At 38.6% G+C, this 24209-nt stretch overlaps 1 protein-coding gene across 1 annotated transcript in view; it reads left to right on the forward strand.

Moving 5' to 3' along the window:
* The first annotated feature begins 568 nt into the window (after positions 1-568).
* Positions 569-24209, forward strand: part of LOC124165247 (cytochrome b5 type B-like) — a 43292-nt gene continuing 19651 nt past the window's right edge. Inside the window, exon 1 of the mRNA XM_046542566.1 lies at positions 569-1482. The gene's annotated coding sequence lies outside the window, so the exon portion shown is untranslated. The remainder of the gene's footprint in view (positions 1483-24209) is intronic.

Below are 24209 nucleotides of genomic sequence, written 5' to 3' on the forward strand. Positions count from 1 at the left end.
TTCATGCCGAATGAAGATAAACAAACCTTCGTAAATTTACCCTGAATTTTTTTATTGGTGCGACGTCTTAGCGTGGAAACGCGTCGTACAACTTACAAAATTCAGTGGAAATTTACTAATGTTGTCTATATTCATTCATACAAAAACTATAAGAATAATAAAAATTAAAACATTTTGATAAAATTGGTGTTAAGGGGTGGGTCCTGACCCCTGTGACGACTCCCCTAAATCTGCCCCTGCCTCCACCTTGGTTGCGCCACTAGTATAAAGACGTAATTAAGTCATGCGTGTTACTCCTCCATGAAATCACTAATCTCCGACACAAACTCCGTACGTTGATTCTCGTATTCCTCAAGCTCTCCTCCCTCCATTGATATCCATCCCTTCCTCTTCTCTCTTGCTTTCTCCTCTATTCCTCGAAAGACATTCTAACCCTTCCACGCCCTCTCCGCACCGCAGCTATTTCCTTCCCCTCACATCTCCGCAATTCACTCCAAAAACCCCTTCCACTCGCGATATTATTCCCACCCCACACCCTTCCCATATAAAAGCCTTGGCGATAGCAGAGAGTGTATTCAAAACAATCGCCTGACCCGCCTAGTTCGGTCGCATCAGCCACGGACGACTTGATCAAGACGCATCTGATATTGTGTTTGTCATTCTTGATTATCACCGAGTGTTAAGTTACCAAAGCAAGGACAAAAGCACACGCAACAACCGCGGACAACTTCGCTTCCGGTTGATCCTCAAAAGGTTTTGCACGATAGCCTTCGAGTTTCCCACGAGATATATCATTCAAATTGGTTTCCGAAACGCCTTCCGATAGTGGAGAGGGGTCTTCGGCTTTTCCCACCACCTATTTATATTTTGGTGGCCAATATTGTTCATTACCGAGTGAAAACCAAACCTGAGGACAAGTGAACTCTACCATAATTTGGCTTCCTGTTGGACCTCGACAGTTTTTGCCTCTAACTCTTGAGTTACGCCCGCGATATACCATTCGCTTATATCATCTCGGATCGTCTTCCGCCAGTGAAGCCGATTTGTCGCCTCTTCCCGCCAGGAGGCGCGCGCAACCGTATACCCACACCACCGCCACCACCCGACCGCTGTTGGCCCGTCGCGGCCCGTCGTCTCCTCCCGCTTCACCCCGCTATCCGGAAGACCGAAGCTCCGGGCCGCGAAGCGGTCAGACGCCTGTCCAGAAGGACGAGGGCAGCATCGGAACAGTCGATCAGATGCGCGTGTCCCCACTCCTCTTATTAACCGTTCCACAACAACTCGGGACGAACTCTCAGAAATCTTCGAGTCGCGCGAGAGTTGAAGCACCTCTTCGGCGGCAGGTCCGCGAGGAATTGCCGACAGGAGTGGGACCCACGCGCTCCGGGGGAAAGCTGTTTTTTGACGACGCTCCGCAGCACAAATCCGTGGAGAAGGAGCACTGGCCTCTATCCTTTGACGGCGCCTCAAGAAAACTGACAGGTGAGCTGAATTACGACATACTCGGGGAGGAATCTCCCGCGTTCGTAAAAAAAATCTATGCGTACAAACAACTCCTCCATTGGCGTTTGGCGGGAGGTGTTAGGTCATCTGCCATTTAAGTGTGAAGGCTTATTTACATGGAGCTTATACCTTGCGAGTTGATTTCTAAATGTATGAACGCGTGAAATAATGGGAAAATGCTTCGCGTAACCACCAAACTTGTGCGAACACATGTACAGAAAATAGAACCTGTTCTACTTTGGTTCATGCCTTCGTACATGTTCCGGTCCACAAAAATCGTTTATGTTAACAGATATTAACTCGTACGAGTTAATGTATCGTGCAAACAGGCCTTAAGAGGAAAAAATAAGAAGAAAGAAATATTACGCACGCGCTGTGAGAGATTTCACTGCCTTCAGGCCCACCCAGAATTAATTTACTTTAGTCCCTTTTTTATCGCTCGAGGGAAGAACGAGTTCCTACTTTTTTTTACTAAAAATATCTCACAGCCTAAAGATTTAGGTTTAGACAACACGTGCGAATTTGCGAGAATATAGAGTCTCAGCTCTGTTATCAGAGTGACGTAATACTGGGGAAGAGTGAAGAGCTATCCATAACAAAGATAAAATTCGTGGTGAAAAAACAGTCAACTGGACCAGGATTTGAACGTTGGACATCCCAATTATCCGCCCACAATATATGGTGCAAGTTACCTCCTCAAATAGTCGCCATCATCTTTCGATGTGAATTTCAGAGGTGGTTTACCGATGAAGGTGATTATTGCGTCAGAAATCCACATTCAGGCACGGAGGTTAACACTTTCCGACCTGAAATCGGTATACCAATTACAGAAGATCTAGGTCCCTTTCTATCACATTTCATCAGATTCAAACACAGCTTAGCGTACAATTACCATTAATCAAGCAAGCGTGGGACGTTTACCCAGACTTGAATGACTTAATATTAAAAATAGTGAATATTAACTACGAGTGCTTTTAGTAGTCATTCAAAAATTTTATTCAAAAACGCCGCTACGTAAAGTAATTTAACTCATTGCCTTTAATACTCCATTTCGGAGACGTTATTCATATTTTTAATATTATTCTTTTCGTAAATATGCTTCCTTCGAAATTAAGTTTGCCATATTTAAAAATAATCGATTAAAATAAAAATAAGTAAGTTAAACTCCCTTCCAATCACTGAGGCTATTTTTATAATACGAAATATTGAGTAAAAATTGATGGATATCAGTGGATTCACAAGCAAATAAGTGAAATATGTAAGAAATATCGACGGCTTTGAAACTCTTTCTTGTCTGACGGGCTGAAAACTACGGTATCGCCCGACTTTTTGAACTAGGTCTCATGAGTATTAAAACTCTATTCTTGAGACAGCGATTCAAATAAAAAGGCAATTTTGATTTAATGTATAATTTCATTCAGAATTCATTATGACGAAATAGCTGATTGTCGGATTGAAATCTAACAGTCAATGAGTCGATTGAAATCTTTTCAAAAGTTAGGCGTATTCATTTTTTAATTTTAAGTACTGTCATACCTGCTGCTGAGTTATGTCACAAATTCTTCAGTTTCCTAGGGTTCCTTTCTTCAGTGCAGCTTCTATCATATCCAACTTGCTAATTCCACCAATCTCCTTACACGAGAGCACTACAATTACATCCACATGATCAAACCAAAGCCGAGCAATTTTAATTCAGCGTCAATACCATTAAGAGCATAATCACAAGGATACTCGATTTCGTAACATTCCTGCCTCTTTGAAAATAGCGCAGCACTTGAAGGCAACATGAGTTCATCGTTCAGTTAGACTAACATATACAATGATAGCAATAAATAGACATCGGGGGAGGTTAAATTTAGATGTTCTCGAGGTAGTCAATACCACGACTTTTAAAAGCACATTTCCTTTCCTCAGGACTCGAAGTGCGTGAAACATTAAAAAGATTTCATTAATATTATAAGATCTTATAAATATAATAACGCTATCAACGTGTAATCATGGTACATGATTTTTTCGGTTATTTTTTATCATCTAAATAATATGTTACAAAGTTTATGATGTCTTTTCTACCATTTGGTTCCTGAGAGAAATTAATTGTTTACTGATGGAATATCAGCAACAATATGGGTACCTATTGGTGACACCAAAAGATCCAATAGCATATATTCGTATATCCGTGCGATGAGTACACAATGACCCGACGGAATTCATATCATAGAAACTTTCTACAACTTTCTATTATCATTCCATTCTCCTTACCGCTCATCTAAGCATTTTCTCTGTCTTCTGACTGTAAACTCTTCCGCTGCCAAGGTACACCAAGTTCGACGAACTAATTTCCCGCGACCACCTGGAATAATTTTTAAGCAGTAATATCGGCCAACTGCGTTAACCTTAAGGCACGCAATTCAATCTTCGATTGACAACTCTGCGGTTAAGTGTGCAAGTAAATTAAATTATCGTGTGAATGATTCGATGAGGGTAAGGCCAGAGCTCAAGGCCTCCAATCAGGGGCTAGCTACCACTCAGGCACTTAATAATGATCAAGCAACGAAGAAATTGCTCAGCGACTTTGAGGTTAAGTTTATTTAAGGTCACGGATTCAGCTGTAACTAGACCATTCCGAGCAATGCTAAGTTAACCGACTACGTATCTCACTCCTGCTTCATTGACTACCAGGTATAACATAATGTGAAATTGTTAGACGATTCGTATCCAAAGTTTCCAATAGAATTGTTTGCCATAAAACAAGGAGCGTAATTGGTATAACTACCTAATTCTAGTTCGTCTCCAACATTCTATTCCAATGGTATTTGCGCAGATATTTATGATTTAATTATTAATGAACGGCACCATTCTCTCATGATTTTGAAATAGAGAAAGAGAAAAATCCAACCAGTCATTCATTATTACGCGACATTTTGTGGCCCCATACATCAATTCTTCAATCTTAAAATGCTCGGGGAAAATCGGCTATAGTCTACATAGGAGCCGTAACCAATCCCTGAGGGATATTTACCTAATTACTCAAAGATTACCAAAGACTGTAAACGAGGCAAATTTGCAATCGAAGTAAAACCAATATGCAAGAGATGGTATCAAAAAAATTACTACACGTTCACGCCTTGAATTTTCTTGGTAAAATTTGGTTTTTAAATCAGTTTTGCCATCTGTTCTTTCTTTCGTGCGGTAAATTAATTTTCAATATTTGTTTTGCGGAGAGAAGAATTTCGGCCAACTGTGTCAAATTTAAAATTTTCATTTTTTTTTTAATTTCTTCACTGTAAATGGTAATAAAAAAAAAGGTGAAGCGAGATATGCATAATTACCGACTTAAGTCCCAGAAAATTGACGTATACGGGGGAAAGACAGTTAGATTGCCCTTGAGGTTCCAATCAATTACCTACAATGTAGCAATAATAAACGCACCGCGTTCACTGCGGTCATTTAAACTTCGCACTCGGCTTTGACATTGCATTGGAGTGCGCGTAGGTGAAAGCTAGACCAGTAAGCAGGTCGTTCACACGATTAAGGAGGTCGTGGAAACAGCATTGCGTTCGACTCCCTTGCAAATACCGTGGCCTTCATGCAGAAAAGAAGCCACAAACTACATTCCGAATGACTTGAGACCGTATATTCCCCAAGCCTAGGCTTAAATGTTCTGCCTCGTTAAGTATCTTAGCAGATCAAATGTCACTTTGGATGGCTTATGATTTATAATGGAGATGATCAGTAGGAAGGCTAGAGGCTGCTTCTGGCAATAATTGCTGGTTTACAATAGGGGACGATACAGTATGAGTAAAATTGAATTTCAATGTAATTAACAATTGGGAGGGGTGGTTTTTGGGTCTTTTGTGCTCCGTGGATATTGAATAGATACACATGAAACCGTGCTATAACGTTACATAGATGTTCATCATCATAATCATCATTAGTCATCAATCCTAAGATTGGTTTGACGCAGCTCTCCAATCCTCTATCCTATTCGCTAGCCTTTCATAGCGACGTATTTCTTCTCTTTTACATCCTTTATAACCTGTCCTATGTAACTCATTCGGGGCCGTCCCTTGCCCTCCTTATTTCCACCTGTCCTTCCACGATTGCACAGATTTTGTTAGTTAGCAATTGATATTCATTGAATACCTAAAAGTGGGAACTTTGGACATCCTCTGGATATCATTGCAAAGTCATACGTATATGTTGGATATCTTGTAGATATTAAGGAAGTTATTTTGTAACATGTACTGGATATTGAATGGATATTATCTGCTGATTAGGCTGTCTACCATGTGGGTAGCCCCATAAATCCAAGTCATGATCACATTGTAACTAACCAATTATTCAATCAATTCCAATAACAAATGAATTTGAATATCTTGGGCACCAAAGCCTACCTACCGCCTTGAAGAATCCATTTCATTCGACTGAAAAGAATTTTCTCGGGTTTTCCATTGGGTGATTCGGTCCATGGTAACACACTCTTTGTGACCTGGTTCATTGTTCGCCACCAGCGAAATATGCTCGACAATCGCAATCACAATACCCAGGTGAATAGGAATAATTACGACCTCTAAAAGTCGGTTACTGGAGACCAACTCACCCTATTGAGAAAACGAGGGAGCTCATTCTGTAAATCCTTTGAAAAAGCAATATATCACCCAAAAACTAAAATATTAGTTCCTTATAGAAAATAGAAAAAATACTTGGCACTAATTTCCACAGTCAATTAGCATCCATCGAGTCAAGATATTTCGTTGTACTGCAGCGTTACCAGGGCCGTGTACAAAATTTACCCAAGAAGAAAATATAGTCACGTGACCATAAATTCTGTTAAAAGATATAGTGTCCGGCGTAATTCGGTGGAGATCTTTGACATTTATCATAGAAGCACTTGTCAATTTTCTCACTCCTTTATTTTTACCGAAACCAGGTTTTGGCATTTTCAAGAAAATGGCATTATGGCAATAGACATGTGCTTTCATTATGTTATACATACGTATATTTTGTGCTAGGTAATTTGCAGTACAGCCCTGGTGACGCAACAGTGCAGTGATACATACTCTCGTTATCTAAATTTTACATGTGGACATTATTAAAAAAGTATTTTTTTTAATCACACGAAGTATGAAGGTCGCAATGAAAACATATTTGACTTCGCCGGGATTCAAATCCGTATCTCCCAATTGCCAGTCAGGCGTGTTAGCCAGTTACACCGCCAAGCTATTTCATGCAGTGCATTTTTTAAATAAAATATTGCAACAGAATTCCACGAAGTATAGGCCTCCACCACTACTTCCCATATGTATTCCACAAAGTTCCACGCCATGTTCTGCAAAAGCCCGACTAATAATAGAAAATTGATTGCTGGGGGGAATGAACTTCGCTAGGTCTATGCGTTGTCCACTCCCTCTTCTCTAGTCCGCCGCCCTGCGCCCTCTCCACAGAGTTCAAGCGTTTACGCAACACGCCTAGAGCACGCTCCACTAAGCCAAGCGGTCGAGGAATGACAAACCACGTGTACTCCCGCGGATGAAAATTGAGCAGAAACTCGTCATAAAAGGGGAGGCAGTAAATTGGATGCATCAGTGAACCCACGAATAATAGAGGGGGGTCGGGTTGGCGTGGTGGCTACACTGCTGGCTCTCCACCGAGTGAGTCCAGATTCAAATCCCGTCGGTTGTGGAGGCTATTCATCCCCCTATCCCTATTTGAAGGCTTTGTGGAGGGAACATCAAGCAAAACACTCAATTCGTCGCGTCGGATGGAAGAATGCTCATTACTAAGTCTCTTATGTTGAGAGAACACATCACTCCCGATTGGCCGGTATTTTTTCGTGACGTAATAATTGTTCAAGACTCATAATATCCTGCAATTTTCACTGTTCGTTTAATAAAACCTTTTAAACATAAAAACCCATGATAAAATATTTTTAATGGTAATTTTCACACTTTTATCCACAATTCCACTACCGACAATATTCTCCACGCACTATGTCATTTACAAGCTTTGAAAATGACATAATGTGTCGAAGCCATGGTCGATAGTGGAATTATGCATTCAATTGTGGAAACTGCCAACTGTTTTTTTATATTTTATCTTCGATAAATCGCATTTCCACCATAGTAAGCCTGACACAATTTCATACGCTTTTAACAATTTTTCTCAGGTGTAATTTTATTTAAATTTTAGATTTTAATTTTAATTTTTAAATTTGAATTTTAAATTTGCAATCTGAAGATTTTGTCCATGGCCAGTTTTGCCCCATGAATCTAATAAGGCATAGCCAGTGTTTAGCCAGTTGTTGAGCGACCGGCCTATAAAAATTTTACACACACCTATGTTCTGTGAGTTAAAAAAGATTTAACCCGCCGCCACCTGGCCAACAATACCGACAGATACAGGCATATATTCACAAGTTTCTGCTATCGGTACTCTTAGAATTTCGAAATTTTACCTTAAACCTAAATATAACCTAAACAAACCTAAATATAACTCTGAACCACTAATAATTCAAGCAAAGACAAAATACAACCTGTCGACAGATAGTGCCGCGTCTAAATCAGAGATTATATAGTTCTAGCCCTTCATAGAAGCAAATTTTTTTATCGAAACAGCTCGACTGCATAAAAGTCTTACGTACAAAATTAACCTCCGCGAGGATTTTTTTCAATTCCTTGAACTCGCCTAAGGAAGCATTATCATATTATGAAGAATGCACTAGCTTATAAATAGATTTAAATATATAACAATACTGCTGAGTCAATTTTACCACTTTCAACTAATTGTCTTCGTTTCTTCATCAAAATTTCATTAGCGTAAAAATGTTTTTCATATATTCAGGTCTTCATTAAAATTCTTCGGTAATTATGCGTAAAGACGTAAGACCGCTATTTTTAGCGTTTCTGATGTTCATCGGTTGGAACCATTGGCATGTAAAAATGCATTTTCAAATAATCTTTTATTGCTTAAGGTTGGTTATAACGATAACCATGGCACTGATGTTTGCCATTAACTCGACGAGCCACATGTGTAACTACAAAAATATTAAAAGTAGAGGAATTCACCAATCAAAGTTCATACGGCAGTTATAAGTTCATATAATCTTTTACGAATAAAAATAAATCAGGAAAAAATTCAGATTTATAATTCAGTATCCAAAATCTAAACCGGTTTGGTTTGAAGATAGCTACAGTCTCAGCAATATTTAAATAGACGTATTTCACAAGGTTATCAGAATAAAAAACACATTTTTCACGAAATCGGTGCGTGGGAAATGTAAATTTTTCAACGAGTCTAACAAAAACTACTTTCTCCCGCTGTGGTTATATAAAGTTCACAAATGGCATGAGGCATAGAGTTCGCAAGTTCCACGTCATTCAGGCACTATTACTTTTTTCGTAAGTTACGTGGAGTATTGTGATGCATGTCTAAATTTATTTCGTGAAAGAAGGAACTTATTTTTAGAAGATTTATGTAACACCGGTAAAGTGTTTTTTATGAATAACTTTGGTCAATAACATCGGAATTACAACGGTGAATAAACTTCTTTAAGGTTGATTTTAATGAGAATGCCAGACTTTTCTTAAGAGTGGACGCATCGAATTCTCAGAGTGCATGCCAGCTAAGTTTTCCGCACTTGTAGGGCATCTCTAAGCCCCTAAAGATTCCCACATCAATGCGGCGATTGAAACGCAAGAACATTCGGCGCTGAGCTAAAATCCCAAAATGAGATGGCTTACAGCAATATGTTTGGGCATAACCTATAAAACGATAAGGATTTTTCGACATAAAATTCCTACTTCGGAAATAACACTCGGGAAATACACGTTGATCACCGAAGCTAGAGAAATTAGATATTATCACAATTCCAGGCAAAAAAGGAAACAGCACAATCTGAACGATCGTATACTAATGATAAAAGGATGCATCAACCCTACTCATATTTGTCAATCTTTCATGATATATTATTTTTTTAACTTATGCTATCATACCGAAATGTTCATGGTACAAAGAAATTACCTTTCCCAAAAATCGTACCCATACGTACCTCAAATACTGAAATTTTACCTCCGAGAAAGTACTAAGGTGGAATTTTCATAAATTTTTGTTAAAACTTTCTCAGGAATTCGTTATTTAAGCTCAAATGTGTTGGGATACGTTTTGACATATACAATGTAATATTGCCCTAAGGTGGGCACCCAAATATTAACATGGAGATATTATCATTAGAATTAAACTATAATGAAATTTTCATGCTTGAGATACAGGCAGATGTTGAAAAGGTCTTACATTTCAAACTCGCAAATTTTCAAGACGTCAGCATCGGTTAAAAAAGAGTAATGAGTGACAAAAACATAGGCTGGGCGAGATACATGATTCCTTTTATCTTTCAAACAGGTACACCGCCTCACATATATTAAGGAGATGATGTAAAGTTCTGCCAAAAAAATATTTAAAATTTATTTACAATCCGTACACAAATAAAATTTTACGTTGCCACAAGAGCAATTCAATTTTTTAGGCAGCACATTAGAGGAAAAAGGATACAATAGTAAGGACATCAAGAAGAGAATTGCATTAGCTAAGGCAGCGTTCATGAACAGGAAGGAGCTTATGAGAGGATCGTTACGTAAGATTTCAAAGAAAAGGCTGGTGAAGAGTTTGATCGAGAGTGTGTGTAATTTTGTAGCTCTCTACGGAGCGTAAACGTCGATACTTCGGAAGGAGGAAGAGAGAGGACTGGAAGCATTCGTTATGTGGGTGTGTCGAAGAATGGAGAGGGTGAAGTAGACGGAGAGGAGGAGAAACCACGAAGTGCTGGACATGGTGGCTGAAGAGAGGCAGCTTTTAGATGAGATACGGAGGAGCCAGAAGGTATGGATGGAGCGAGTTTGGCGGGAAGGGGATGTTGAAAACGGTGTTAGAGGGTAAAATGATAGGTAAACGAGGGAGAGGAAGGAAGAGAATAGGATTTTTGAATAGATTGAAAGAGAGTAGGTCTAACAGTGAATTGAAAAGGGCCGGACTTGAACGAAAGGGAGGCTCCCAGAACACTTCTTTAGTACTACATTAATCGGTAGAGTGCAGTGAAAGGGAATAAAAAATACACTAGAAGCAAAAAAATACTTTCTTTTTTCCAATGTCTACGAATATACATTTTTCAGCCAAGACAAGCCTGAATGAATGCATACGATGCACCGTTAACCCAACTGGACCTTTGGCCTTTATGTAACAACTTAGAATTCTCTGATGTGACCAACGAATATCTACCCGACTTCCTCGCCAACTTCCCAAATTGACTTAGCTTTCACTCACCCGAGAGGAGATTAGCTTAGCAAATCGGTTCAGATAGAAACGCACAATGAATGATTACTTTCTATTACCTTCTTGATTGCCGTTTTATAGGCTGTAAATTGCTGTTAAATAGAGCACTCACTCATAAAGTTAAATTGCTTCCACTTCGTAAATCAAGACTCAGGTTCTATCACATCCCCTTATGTTAGCGTGAGTGCATGGGAGATATTTATTGTATAGTAGGAAAGGTTTTTTTTTCGAGTTTGACACCAGTATACATGACAACTTTTAATTAAGAGTGCGTTTGCACTTTCTCCTGAGGTAGGAATATCGACTCCTTTAATGGGACAGTGAAATTGAATTCTAAAAGAAAAATTGTAATTTTGCCAATGTAAAATAGATTACAAAATAAACTAATACGAGAAGGGTCTTACTACAGAGTTAACAGGGTTGGCATCAATTCAATCATCAATTGGCATAGCTAATATTTAAAAATATTGAACCTCAATTTTCGATAGTTTCATGGGCTCGTTATCTGATAGTTTGTTTTGAAGAACAATTCATGTAGGGTTCATTTGGACAAGGTATTTAAAACGGTATTCTTGGAGAATAGGACACTGATTCGCAAATCCTCATCAAGATAACTGAATACTAAAAAGGAGCAGAAATGTCACTTTTTCTCACACTCAGACAGTAATGAAACCCGAGAGCATGTCTATTTGAATGAGGGTAGAGCTCCCCTCAAATTATGCCAAAATTGAAATTACGTATTTCCTGGGCTGGGAGATCTGTTCTTTTCCCTAAAGGACACTTTCAACTTCAGAGGACTTACTTTTGGGTGTCGAAAGATTTCACCCAAGATTGAATCCGAGACTTTTCGGTCAGTACTCCAACGAATAAAAGATACAGTGTCCGGCGTGATACGGTGGAAATCTTTGATATTCAGCGTGATAAAACCACTTGTCTGTTTCCACACACTTTTATTTAAAACGGCCATGGTTTCGGCAACTCGTGCCATTATTAAGGTCTTGCCTTGATAATGGTACGAGTTGCCGAAACCATGGTCGGTTTAAATGGAAAAGTGGTTTTACTAAGCTGAGCACTCCAACGAACTACCCAATAGGCCACCACGCTCTCCAATGGAATCGATCACGATTGTTTTGTATTTTATCGTTTTTCGATTTGTCGTCTACTTTTCGCAGCGAAAAATCGATGGCCTTAACCCTTTCAGAGATAAGTTGATGACGTCACCGACTCCTGCCGATCTGCTCACCGCTACTCCTAATCCTCGCGTGGCTCGTTTTTGTTTACAACTTCGCGATCGATCCTTTCCTTCAACGCTGGACTGTCTCTGAGCGAGTTCATGAGTTCCAGTGACGCCACCAACTCCATTAAAACTGGAGACAGATTTTGCGTCTTTTACACCCTTTTAAATTAATGAGACAATGGGGATTATCTTCTATAACTATGATTAGGAGGGTTCTCTTCTCGTCGTAACTTATTTTTCCCTTACATCTGCCGAATTCTTTTTTTTTTTAACTGTGATCTCTGATCTGAATGAACGACTCCATTCCACAGAACAAGCAATTCCTCGCGAAACACTTACACCCAAGTAAGACGTCGTTACGAGTAAGTTTTCTTAGCTAAAAATACCTATGGGTATTCGAAGGCGGGCTGGGTTTCCGGTACGGCTATGAGTAGCCGTTTGGGAGTCGTTTCAGCACGGGAGGTAATGTCCATTCTGACTGATGAGGTGCTGTTACGTAAACTGCGCCTGGGAGGGCTCGGAAATGGGTTCCCCCGACCATCACCACCCCCACCCCAACCATGTCCTTCACCTCTCCGCTCCCGCTGACACACTCCGCTCTAGACGCGAGAATTAAGTGCTACACATACGGCCTGTCTTGTGCGGTATGTCTAGAGAGTCGTAAAAATGTTCAATGTGAGGCTAAAGTTTTAATTAGGTGGTCACCAACTTGAACAGGTGGAGCGATTCGACTAATTAAGCAGCTCACTGGATGGAAACGGATATAGCAGTGAGGACATCAAGAAGAGATTTGAGTTAGCAAAGGAGTTCATGAGCGGGAAAGAGCTGAAGAGGGGAATCGTTACGTAAGAGCTTATAGAGAAGGCTAGAAAAGTGTCTATGTCTACATCTATAGGTTTCACTAATCATAGGCAAGTTTTGCCTTTTCATAAATTTGAAAGTATATTTTGTAATTATGCGTAAAGCACGAATCACACGATCATTTTTTTTCGTCGCGAAAGTGATCACTAGAGCGATCACTTTTCCCGTCGCGAAAAGCGATCGCTCTAGTGATCATTTTTCTGAATCACACGGTCACTCCCGCCGTCGCTTTTCGCATCATTTCCGATATCACAGCTCGTTGTCATAGGACCCGCATCACGAAAATATATAGCGTGTTTGTTTATCTATGTCGTTCCCACAATTGTCAAACGCTGCGCTGCAATCACACCATACGGTCATGCATTCTGATCGGCTGAGATGGGGTTTTAGGGACGGTTTTAGCCACGGAAAAAGTGACCCGACGAGTGATGAAAAATAGCGATGGGAATCCTCATTGCGATCGCAAAAAACAATTGCCGGCAACGATCATTTTGCAAGTGATCACTCTAGTGAGCGCGATAGTGATCACTTTCGCGACGAAACAAAAGTGATCGTGTGATTCAGGCTTAATATATTATGACCATGTGATATGCGGCCGTCCTCCTGCATGCTTCATGTTGGCAATTTATCACCCCCTGCCAAACGCCCTAGAGGTGGCTCGTAGATTATTATGTAGAGGAGGAGTCTGAACTGGAGTGTAGCACTTTACGGTACGAAATCATTGACACTTAGGCAGGAGAATAAGAAGAGACTGGAGGTGTTCGACATTTGAGTAAGAAGAAGAATATAAAAGGTGAAGCGGACGGAGAGGAGGAGGAACGACGAAGTGCTGGACATGGTGGATGAAGGGAGTGGTTTCTAGAGGAGAAACGTAAGGGACAGATGGTTTGCGTTTAGTGAGCACAGAGTAGAGATGTTCGTGGGTTTTGAGGGAAGAATGTTGGATTGGCGAGGCAGGGTAAGGAAGAGAAGAAAGACTAATAGATGGCATGAAAGGAAGTATTATTAAAGAGGTAACGACATTAAATTTGATTAGTTACTGTTTCACGGTGCATTACGGAGCATTATGTTCTCATTAAGTTCTCACCGACGCTGTGAATTGACAGTCCCTTGAAAATGGCTCACGTGCTGAAACCGGTCGGGAAATAAGAGTCACAGTGGAAAAGCATGAAGTTTATATTCTCGTATTGTTAGCACGATGGATTTCCACAGAGTGACGCCTGTATTTATCTATCTCATTTAAATAATTGTATTCAATTATATGTTAATATGCAATTAAAAGTTATTACCTTTACATCATAATGATGAGATAATTCCACGAAGTCACGCAAAAGATAGAGGAATTTAAAATATTGCGACGAGCACACAGCATTATTTGTCGGCTAAAAAATTACGTGCATGGGATTCGAACCCAATACCAATGGATTAATATATGCCTAAGAGGTACTGAAAGTTCTACACTGGAATACAACAATTTTGCATTATTATAACAACGATTTATCGAGACCGATAAAAAATATCACCCTAAAATGTCGCGTTTTCTCACCCGATGAAAATTCCTCGCGATACTATACGTATAAATACGTATAAATCTGATGATAAATAGAATATTTTATTGTGATAAATTTTTCGGGCGCAATAATTTGATTTCTGCTATTGGGCAATATATCACCATTTTTATTGGACAATTGGACAACAACAACAATGCACCGCCAATGTTCAAAACCCAATATCGCATTCCATATATATTTTCACAAATTTCGAAAGACTATCACATTAATGTTAAATTACAAAACTTTGAACAAAATATCGGAAAATGGCACACCGTGATACATTCAAATATTTCGATACATCGCCCAGGCTTAGGTTGACTGGCGAGTGAGGCTCTTATCGCACAAACTTCATAGCAAAGTCATTCTCCACATCCCCCTCCCAGGCTTAATCTACGACAGTAAGCGCCTTGGTCATCTCATGCATCTCGCTATCTACGTAATTACGTCTTCAGAGCAATCGCTCATTGCCTTAGCAACAACAAACGAACAAATGACGACCACAGACGTCGTCTCGGCACTAGGTCGAGGCTCGTGTCACTTTCCCCTCCTCTATCCGACACGAGAGCACGTCCGCCAAGCACCTGATAACGAACGAGAAACCCGATTGGTGGAATCGACGAACATGCAACTAAGTGTTATTTTCAATGTCCTCCACCGACCAGTTCCATTCGCGATTTATTCGATGACGTACGGAGAGGGTACATTCGCATATAAATCTCTCATACAGCCATTCCGTATAAGACAAGTCCACCCTCACGCTATCAAGAAAAATATTTCCGAATCAAATTTCGAGTATTTAGTGGTTTTCACTGCCACCCACAGGGGTCACGGCAAGGTCGTGCGATATCAGGGCGTGAGAAGATTCTTTTAGAGTACGGCAGTATTACCTGATAGTTATATCAGTCGAAACCTTATCCAATTCCTTGGTTTCAACTTAAGGAGGTTCGACCAAAAAAAAACAAAAGCAATAACATTTTCAAGAAAATTTCCAAAATATTCTCTTATAAAAGTACTTCATCGACCCATAATAAGTGAAATTTGGTCTATCAATTCTACATGTATGAGAATTGGATGATAAAGTCAGAATTTTCATATGGTCTTGAGGTGCCGCTGACATTGCAGAGGAAAATATTTGGTAGCAACTAGTATATAAAGGTCATCAAGAAACTATTATAAAGTTTATTATATCATAAAAATTGCGGAAAAAGTGAAACTTAGTCATGCCTCTACACTACTTTTTCATAAGTTATTAGTAAAAAAATCTGCGATTGAAGTCAAATCACGTCAGTTACATGAAATTGGCCCAACGATTGGCTCATAAGCAATGAAGATCCATTAGTTAAAAACTGAAAGCATACAATTTTTACAACTTTGAGTGTTTGAAGGAGAAAGAGTTACCAATTACTACGGTAGACAGTATTCCATACAGAGGATATAGTTTTTCTGCTGTGCTGCATAATATAGAGCCTCCCTTGAACCTTGGTTGAGTGCTCCATAAACTCATGATCCTTCGTAAGATGGACTCGAAGGTTTGAATACATTCTCCCAGGAAATACACAATATAACCAAGACCTTAAAGCAGTTAAGCTGGGTTGTTAACAAAATGCGCCCTTGACACAAGCAAGATAATCCAGGCCTTTGATTTAGCGCGATCACTTAAGAGATAATAATGATTTTACTTACGTCTTTGATTCCGACTAACAGTGTTGTGCAATGTTTTACACCCAAGCTACTCAAAAAGCCATCACCATAGAACTCGTCGATGACAAATGAAATAATAGCCAAAGACCCACGCACTTATCGCTAGGCACTACGCAACTATCCCCGAACGTTTTGGCGGTCGTTCTCAACTTGAAGTCTTTTTTTTCATTTTGTTTCCAATGAAATTGAGAAAATCAAGCCTATTTCTTTATTCATGAGGGTACAAGCGAAATACTCTCGTCAGATAACTAATTCAAATTGATTTTTAATCAATTTCATTTAGAAGTTGATTTGTCCTTCGTCATCCGTGATTTTAACGAATGAAAAAATCCTACGACATGAGGAAACGCGATTAGAGACTACATTCATGAAAAAGTGGTGATGTAATATTTGAACGCTTATTTAAAGCCAGCCAAGTACTCGTGTTATGCAATCGCGTTACATGAGAGCGCGAGAATTCTCCTTATACCATTTGAACTCAATGGGAAGTAGATACCAGAAGTTTAATTACACGTGCAAAGTCGCCGCCAAAAGACTAAAATTATTTAATGATTAATTAAGAATTTAGGAAAGAGACATAATAATCCTTTAAAGTGCTCTATATTCACTTATTATATTCTTACCATTGATGTTTATGAATATGATTCGATAATTGCTAAAATACCTACTATAAAAATACCCGAAACCATTACATAGGAAATAGGCCTTGTAGTTACGAGGAAATAGCCAATTTATCTCAAAATAGATGAATCGGTCAAATGAAAACAATTTCTTGACTCCATAGGATTTAAATATCCTTCGTGCTTTTGCGAGCAAAATTATTGAAGAAAATTATCGGAATATCGGTTTAGGAAATAACGCTCCTTCCTCAGCTCACAAACTCAATTGTAGGAGAGAAAACTAAGAATTTTGAGATTAAGATTAAAATAATAATTAATAAACCATAATTTAATCCACTCTTTTATTAATTTGACTTAGCCGATTGCAACTACATTATTTCTGGATATTGAGCAGTAATAGTTAAGTTTCCTTCAACAAAGAAAACGAAAGACATTGATAGCGATTCGTTACTCACCATTGGTGTATTCATAATATACAAATTATTTGGTTTAAAAATCCCAGTTTAGAGGAATTTTAATGGTCAATTTTAACCTCATCTGAAAAAGGCTAAATTGGCGCCCATACGATGCCACTCCACGTGACGTCAAAGGGACCTAGATTCTATACGAATAGTGAGGAGTTTTACATCGTCTGAGGTTACCAATGCATGCATGTGGCACAGAGCTCAGGAAAACCTTTCTTAATAATCACCTATTAAATTTCTTATGGTCAGAAAATTTCCTTCGTTTGATGGAATATTAATAATCCCTATTTAAGCCAAGCGCTACTTGCTAGCAGGATAGTCTACTACTTGCTAGTAGCCAGCATCGTAGCGGCTCTCATAGCGACGCACCACGGTGGCCTCACACGGCGGCAGCCGGAACCAGAAATACGTCACACGGGCCTTTCCCGGCATTCATGCTTAGCCGTCGCGTTTTCGTGCACTTGAAAATTTTCACTTTTCATTTAATTGAAAAAAATAGATATCGTCATTTAAAAATCTAAAAGCGCGAAATACGTTTTCCAGGAGTAATAATCTATCTATTTAGGCAATTAAAAAAAGAGGAAACTACCCTATATTTTGTGGATACCACTCGAGCTATATTTATCGAAGTCAATGGAATAAAGAACGTTTTTTTAATTGAAGTCATAACTCCAGCATTGGTCGATTACCAATGGGGATTTCTCACGCTCACGGAATTCGAACCCAATACCTCAGCATAAAGAGTGTGCTCAATCTAATCTTATCTCAATACTGTAATCGCCGACCCCTACAACCCATTTCATCGTAAATCAATGATCCCGACATTGTTCTTGAGCTCAGAGCAAAAGAGGTTATTTTAATTTCACTCTTGGACTTGGCCTAGGCTCCAAATTATCCGTTGGGTCACAAATATTTTGCTCGGAGGAGACTGATAAGAAGAATACCAAAACCAAATACTTCCAAATCTTTTTAGGATTGATAAGGAGTTCTCTTGAATTTGCTCTGGCGCAAATTTACGACAGTTTTCGCTCCAACCAAGATTGCTACTTTGTCACATGAAACAACTCCCGGTGGCATATCCGATATCAGCGTCGTCCGAGCGAATATTTTGCGGCGTGTGGTTTGTCCCGACGCGACGTCCACGTGAATTGGTCAATTGCGACTGCACACCGAGTTCCAAGAATTTCATAACCAAAATTGAAAACTGAATATACAAACAAATACTGAACATATTCTGGGATTTTCACGAACTTATTTCCAGCTGACTATGCGTGGCCGCCACGGTGTTAACAAGTTGTCAGTTTGGGATGAGCAAGCCTCAACCATTCTCTATACTATGAGGACATAAGTCCTCGAAGGGTACTTTGATAATATCGTCCATCTATGAAATAAATTCTTAAATATTTGAAGAGACTTTGTCGAAAATGAAAAACATTACAATACAATCTTGATAATAGCAGGATATTGATCATTCTTGTCTTTTTCACAAGCATCATTAAAAGTTGAACGGAATTGCGTAAATGTATCTTTTCTAAATAAAAGCCCACGGAATTTTCTTTTAGAATTGAATAGGAATACTAATAATTCATAGTTTTTAGAAGTTTTTGATGGCAGAAATCATTCGAATTAAATATACAAGAAGGGCCATTGTTTTCTTTACATTGAGTATCATAAAATTCAAACTATTTCGTTCCCCAATACATACATAGTCATTTTTAGCGAAGGGATCACCTTATAGTACATGAAATTTCTTAAATATGCGTTCGTGATAATAAAAAATGCTCTTTAGGATAAATTATTGTGTCTGCTTTTTTAATAAAAATATAAATTTTTTAATAAAATTATAAGAGAAATTTCTTTTCCAAAATGTACCCTAAATTCTATACCCTCCTCCTTTCATTGTAATAATCTATATTTCGATTGAAATACGCAGCACAGCATCCATATATAAAATAAATTTCGTGACAATTTTTTTATTCATAATTTGATTTTTCCTTAAGTAACTACCGTATGTAAATCCCGTGGATGTTATTTCCGCTTCCTGGGCGAAAAACTTATGTAGATATCAGTTGCCCGTTTAAGACGATGATAAAATAAAACTGCGTGACTGAGAAAAATTTTGAGAGCAGGCAATGAAACTTTGGAATGTACTTTTATGTCCCGGCAAGGCGATAAGCTTTGGGGCACTTAATGTCACGGTCTAGATGTGTGTGACCATTATCCCTAAATGACAGCTCCTCTTGTTTAAAACAAGCGAAGATCACTAGTCCTAACAGTAGTGCTCACAGAACATCCTCTTATGAGTGTTTTAAGAAGACTAACTGTGAGTATTTTAAAGGACCAACAAGATAAAGTGGCCAACTGGCCATAGGTTCCGGTTTGGCCGGGACAATTCCGATTTAGACCGCTTTGGGACGTCCCGTCAGTTTCCGAAAACTCTCTACAAAGTCCGGTTTCGTGCAGAAATTATTTGAAATATGGCTTTATAGCAATAGTTTATGACAGAAAGCGTTACACAATATGGCATACATAAGTTTAGCGTTTATTTTGTCAAAGAAGGAAAACAAATTTAGAATAAAATAATAATAACAATCTCAGTTTTGATTTTACACACCCATTTCCATAGAGTAAGGTTATAAGCTTTCGAGCTTCACTGAGGACCCCTTTCCACCCCTGCCACCCCCCCGGTACTAAGATGTTCCGATCTACGCCGAAACATTTATGACCACCCTACCAACAGAGAAAAAATATCTTTGGAATAGAGGTTATTTCCCTTTCGATTGAAGTAGATTAATATATGCTGTCTGGGATGAACTCTATCCTCACCAATACATGCCAACCTTGTAGTTGAATCACTCTATTAACAGCTTCAGTCTCTTCTTGTTCATTAAATTTTAACTGATAATATAATGGAATTATTCGAATATAATGGCTATATTCGAGGGCCCAATATCAAGGATCAAAGAGGACAAAATAATTTCAAATAATTAAAATACCTCATTCATTCTAGCATCTATCAATTTCGGCAGTGGTGGATCTGAGGGGATGCGATTGACCGCGTGGGCTAAGGGGGATATTATATATCCCCCGTATTGAGTCGAAACCCACACTAGATAAAAATGAAGTAGTTGCCACCTTTTTCCAAAAGTATTTAGCTATATTTTCCTATATATTTACCTACTTTAATGATTTTAAATACAAATTAGCTTATATTTTAGGGTCTATTTTACGCGCCTTTGGGATGTTACAATCCATTGGCAGATCCGCAGAGGGATTTGGGTATCCCATTTACACTAGTTAGAATGGTAATTTTGTTCGGACACCCAGTCCTGTTTGGGAAGTCACCCCCACTTAGCCCCCTCCCTTGTCCCTATCCTCGATCCGCCACTGATATTCGGTAAAGAAATACAAGAAGGAAATGCAGCAAGTACAATTGCAGGTAATAAAGATAGTATTTGACATTTCCGTGACAGTCAGGTTTTTGTTAGTATTTCAGGTACAGCATTCGAGACACTTGCTTTCTCGTTCTTGACCCTGGAGTAATGATTTCCACCCTATCTTGTTTCCTTCCCGGCATGACAAAGTTTCACACGTCTAGACCATTTTAAAACCCAATCCCCTCTCTGTCCGCCCCGAGACGGTAGCAAGAAAGGTGATCAGGGAAAGAGATCGCGACACAGATCGGATTTACACGTCATTAAAGTCGCATGATTTTCCTGTGGTAAACCGCGTGGACTGATATCACAGTTTTCATATCAATATCGCGTCTGGACATGTCAAGTCTTTCCTTTTTCCTACTCGAGTCCTTCATGATCTAAACCGTAATTTACGTCACCGCAAAGAAATAATTACCGACTGTTGCTAATTCAATGACATAGGACTGGATTTTCTTGAGCACCGGAATTGAGTCTTCAAAAATCCACAACATACTGGCAATGGAAAATTAGATCACTGAGCAACACTCTACCAGCGTCCAACTTTTGATTAATATTTCATGTAAGAAAAATTTATTATTTATTGGTCTATTGTAGGTATTTACCGCCATTCCATCGATCTTTTATAACCTTTCTTCAAAAATATTATCTTTTTTCCTAAAACTGGAGTTTTTCTCACGATGAAAATAATTTAATATTTTAATGCATCCCTCTTCAATGACATGATACCCCTAAGACTGCAAAATAGCTACACATTATTTTGCTAGCACAATGAGTAATAGAAGCTGATGATAATCTATCACAGTACGATTATATGCACATTGACTGCAAATTTTGAAGCTCCATTTATAGCTTCAAACTTTTCTTAGATATGAAAGTTGAGGATCAAATGATGAGGAGAATGATGGATTCAAAAATTGGCATACTCTAGAACTTTATCAATAATAAAAGACGATAAAATTATTTCTACTATAATATTGCATTCATTACGGTTGTCCATCTATAAGTAGCAAAGAAATTTCAAAGCAATAATTAAAATAAATATGAAACGAAACCTGACAGTTTCATACATTTATTGGCAAATAATGGCTTAGTTTCCCCTCTCTAAAAATCCACTTTATAATTTCGACGTTTTTCTTTTAAAGGATGGTGACATACCAATTAATATATATTGCATCAAATATTACTAGAGTACTATAGTTAATTAAAATTATAGTTTCGATCTGCCGATACATATCAATGATATAAATACAATCATATCGTATTTTTCCATAATATTCATCGACATCTTATATTTTGCAAACAATCAAAAGAATAAATTTTGAAATTAGCTAAATAATTCCGGTCCCAACTTCGTGAAAATTAATTTCCGATTTTAAATAATTTGTTTTTTCCTCCCATTTTCACAAAAATTGCCTTTTAAAAGACTGCTGGTTTCATCCACTAACGGACATCAGACTGATGATGATGAAGCGCAAGGGTGTCCAATAATTTATGATAGACTTTGAGTGAGAGCATTTTTTTCCATTTAATCTAGGAATGTTAATAGATACCCAATAGGGTGGTATCCTATTACTTTTTTTTGCCTAAATAGAAAGATTATTACTCCTGGAGTACGTATTTCACACTTTTAGATTTTTAAATGACGATATCTATTTTTCGCGATTAAATGAAAAGTGAAAATTTGCAAGCGCGCGAAAACGCGACGGCTAAGTAGGAATGATAGGAAAAGTCCGTGTGACGTATTTCTGTTTCCCGCTGCAGCCCTGTGAGATGAGGCTTGAGCGCTGATACGACGCAGGATGCTAGCAGGTAGCAGAGTACCCTGCTAGCAGGTAGCGCTTGGCTTAAATATGGATTATTACTACCATATCAAACGAAGGAAACTTTCCGACCTTAGCCAGTTTTAATAAGTGATTATTAAGACATGTTTCCCAAAGCTCTGTGCCTCATGCATGCACTGGTAATCTCAGACGATGTAAAACTCCTATCTACTCGTGAAGAAACTAGGTCCCTGTGACGTCACGTGGAGTGGAATCGCATGGGCGCAAATCTGGCCTTTTTTAAATGTGGTTAAAATTGACCATTGTCATTCGTTTAAACTGGGATTTCTAAAACCAAATAATTTGTGCATTATGAAAACCATAATGGTGGGTAACGAATAGAAATCAATGCATTTCGTTTTCTTTAATGAAGGAAACCACCCTATTACTTCGTTTATCGGTCGAACCTTTCAATGGCCAGCATATTCACATAATCAAGGAAAAATTCGGCCCCGAAGTTCTTCTCTGGCTTTGAGGTCTTTTCATTTCTTTCGTGTCACATTTCGTTATTAGAGAAACTACATATCCTTAAGGAGACACGCTTTACTCCGGCAGAAACCGAATCTCCGCGAAGCAATTCGAGGTGAGCGGTTAGCCACCATAAGAACTTTCATGGCGATGAAAAAGAAATTCTAAACCCTCGACCGAGAGGATAAAAAACACCCTCGCACGCGAGCTACTAACTTCACCCCGTCCCATCTAATTAGATATATCGTAGCTTCACTAAATCCGCCTGTACTAAATTGAAACTTAAAACACGTTACTACAAGAAATCATCCGTATGTATTGAGATGCGCGAAAATCGCAAATGTGATAAATGCAATATAGATGCGATGTGCGCAAATAAATGCGACATAGATGCGATGACTGCACTTTTATGATATTTTTGCGCAAATTTGCTTTTTGACGGCAAAATTCGTACATTTTGTGCCGAGCGCAGTTTAAATGCTCCGTCGACACTAACCGCCTAAAGCATGTGAGCCACTGGCCAGCTGCTAGTTGGCTGGGACTCTACGTGGCCGCGGACGAAAGTAGCGCGGGCAAGATACGCCTCCGCCATTATACGTCTTATTCCTTAATTTATTATTGTTCTACAACATAATTATTTAAAATATTCTGTATTTTGTCATATAACAGTGTTTCACTACATTTTATCGTCATCTACCTCAATATGAAAATAAAAAATAGATGCTACAAAATGCGATAAACTGTTATTGAAAGTGCGATATTCACGTATCTCTACTTATGTATATGCTGCCACAGTTCGCAAGATAGCACTTTCAACAATACTCCGTAACCAATAAAGATCGTTGCATACGTTTCCACTATCATCCACTATACGGTTCCACGGCGTAAGTCTTCATCTTTCTCTGACTTGCGGGCCGAAGCAGGTCCGGCATAAGGGTCGGGCAACTACCCGGAGCGACGTAGCTAAAAAAAAAAATTTGTTGCTGTTTGGGCGGACTATTTTTTGTTCTCCGATTTTATAAATTTAATATTTTGTTTATGTATAAATTAAACATATATCAGCGACCCTAGCATTAACTTTGGTTTTGTAAAATATAAGTCTATGTTGAACTACTTGGATTAAAATATTCATTTAAACCAGGCAAATACTTTTTAATAACTCTTTTTAACGAAAAACGTGCACTTTAATGTATAAAAAGGAGATGATATACATACTTAAGC

The sequence above is a fragment of the Ischnura elegans genome, chromosome 9, assembly GCF_921293095.1.
Source record: "Ischnura elegans chromosome 9, ioIscEleg1.1, whole genome shotgun sequence".
NCBI classification, from domain to species: domain Eukaryota; kingdom Metazoa; phylum Arthropoda; class Insecta; order Odonata; family Coenagrionidae; genus Ischnura; species Ischnura elegans.